Here is a 2984-nt window from a genome sequence, read left to right as displayed (position 1 = left end):
TCTTCAAAGATGCTCCTGTCTCAAAAAATAAAAAAGCTACACCACGTAACTTATTGACATGCCTGCCCTGCACCTGCCTGCCTTCCATCGTACGCACGCACTACCACAGGCACGGACAGGCGCAGCAAACAACGGCGCCTCGACCTGCTGGTGCTTCTCGCCAGTTTGAAATTTGACTACAATAGTTGTTGGACAATGCAAAATAAAACTAACATGACATGATTACCTCAATTAGGAAACAAATTTATTTGCTCCTCTGTATACTTTCACCATCTTCATTGACCTTAACATCTGAATTTTCATGCTCGGGATTAGTTCCTTGCCTATGTTCTTCACTGACATCAACAATACTTGAAGATGTCAAATACTTTGTCAAAGAACCCTTCAGTGGTTAAATTTTCAGATGTATTTCTTTCTTTCTTTTTCTTTTTTAGCACCCGACAAATGCTTCTTAGGCAACTTGGCATGCTAATGTCCTAATATTACGAAGCAAAGAGTAGACAACGAATTAGAAATTTATAGATCGGATGATCAGAACCCTAGACATGTACACAGAATGACAACAAATTAGAATGGTTGAATACATACTATGAAAGATTGAATTAGAAAATTATACATCAAAAATTAGATACTTCATGGGATGAATCATGGATGAATAGTTTAATCGGTGCTGCTAAATCTCAGTCGACTGAGACTTCGCGAAGTCTCAGTCGACGTGTCCACCGTTTGATTGGTATTAGCTTTAAGATTCGCGCTGTTAGTGGGTTTGTCTCGTTCTGGCCTGTTAATGCAGCCGGTTCTTTTTTCTTCAGGTTTTCTGGTTGTCTGGACTCTTTTTCTCGCGGGCCAGAGGGTTTTCTCGCGGGCCAGAGGGTTTGCGTGGTGGGTGGAGGAGGTGTGGGGGGCCTTTTCAGTGACTTTCCTGTGATTTGTTCTTTTTCTTCATTTTAATTTTGCTTTTTTTGTGGTACAGCGGCTGTGAGCTTGGCCTTGTTTTCTTTGCCTGGGTTGTTATGTTTTAGGGAGAAAATGGTATTCGTCCATTTCTTTTCATGTGCGATCCTCCAAAAAAAAATCTTTTCATGTGCTGTTATGTTTGTCTTTTTTGTTTTTCCATTTCTTCTTTTCTAAATAATTTTTGTAAATACATGAATAATTGTGGAATTATATGAAGATTTTTTGTATAAATATTTTTCTTCTTGTAAAATTACATGTTTTATAAAGAATATAAAACTTTGATATTACACGTATATTTATGTAATTTTGCTTGCGTAACAATAGCTGCACACTCATTTGCTACGCGTAGCTGGATGTTTATCATCCATGTGAAACTCCTTCAAATATTATTCAATATAATTAGTTTATCAATAATTGTTTATATTTTTAGGTTCTACTTTATTTGTATTTCTAGTTTCTATCTTTTTGTTGTATTGGGTTTTTCCGTTGTTGTTACGGCTACACTAAATTTCAGTCGACTGAGATTTAGCAAAGTCTCAATCGATGGCACTAAGATTCATGTGTACCTATTACGTTGGCTCGAACGAGCTCTTTTCTTTGTCGCTGCACATGCCGGTGGAGATGAGAGAGCCTTTCTTTTATTTTTCTTCTTGGCCTTGTTCCCTTTGCTGTGCAGCCCAAGTTTCCCGAGAGTGTTCTTTTAGTTATTTTTGTCAGCCTACAAAAAAGTACTTTGTTTTGTTTCTTTTTCTCACCCTACACAAGTGAGTTTTACCTGTAGGAGAGGAAGTCTCGGTGGCTTCACTTTTTCCCAAAAGACATTTTCATTTTTCCTTTTTCTTTACCTTTTTCTTCTTTTTATTGTTTTACTTTTCATTTACTTTTTATAAGTCTTTAACTTTTCTTTTATTTATTTTTATTTTTTTCTTGCTCGTCCCGTTTTATATTTTTTGTTTTGTTTTTCTTCTTGTTTATTTAATTTAATATTTCATTTTTTATTTTGCCCTTGCTTAATAATGTTTGTGTTTTATTCTATTTGATTTTAGCATATTTTCCAACTTTCTAGCAGCCCTATTTTAGCAACGAAATTGCTTAACAATTTTTTTGTTAATCATTTTCAGTTGCACATCCATTAGATGTTTTGTAAGTAAACTTGGCTGCAATAGTTGAATTTTTTTAGCGGGATTGCTAAAATTCAGTCGATTGAGTTTAACCGAAGTCCTGGTACACATATATGGTCGTTAGATCACTGTTTCCGTAAGATTCACGCAACACGGCTTGTCTAGTGTTACCCCGACCTGTTTAGCGCTCGCTTCTTCTTTTTTTTACTTTTTCTCGTGTTCAGTATTGATGCGCGATGTGCTGGTTGTGAGAGGCGTTTTTCATTGTTTTTGTTGGACTTTTCAATTGCCATGTACACACCATATCTACCACGGAGTACTCGTCTCAGGGGAGGGGTATTCGTCCCTCGGGGTTCTTCAGTTGCATTTTTTTCATCTTTTTCCCCCTCTTTTATGCCATATCTCTATTTGTGGATTTATCTATGTATGCATTTTTTTTATGCTTGTATAATGTAGGAAATGCTTTTTCTTCGATGAGTGGGGATTTTTTTAACCATGTAGACATAAATGTTAGTGGGTATGTTGGTTGTTAGCGGGGTTTTAAACCATGACTTTTGTTTTGTATAGGACCGACATTTTCATATATATTTTTCTTGTTTATGCGTAAAAGAATATTAGCTTATATTTTTTCTTGCATTCTGTTGCAAGTGCATGTCTTCTAACCCGACCGCAACTGGACTTTTTTGTTCTGTCGGAGGGGGCGCCGGAAGAGGGGGCGGGCCAGTTGCAAGCTCGACAACAGCTCCGTAACTGCATGTCCCCCAACATGGTTGCAACTCAACTTTTGTTTTGTTGGAGGGGGTGGGCCAGTTGCAAGCCTGACAATAGCCCCGCAACTGCATGCCCCCCAATATGGTTGCAACTCGACTTTTGTTTTGTCGGAGGGGGCGTCGGGAGAGGGGGCGG

The sequence above is a fragment of the Triticum aestivum genome, chromosome 7D (assembly GCF_018294505.1).
Source record: "Triticum aestivum cultivar Chinese Spring chromosome 7D, IWGSC CS RefSeq v2.1, whole genome shotgun sequence".
Lineage (NCBI taxonomy): Eukaryota > Viridiplantae > Streptophyta > Magnoliopsida > Poales > Poaceae > Triticum > Triticum aestivum.
This window is presented reverse-complemented; position numbering follows the sequence as displayed.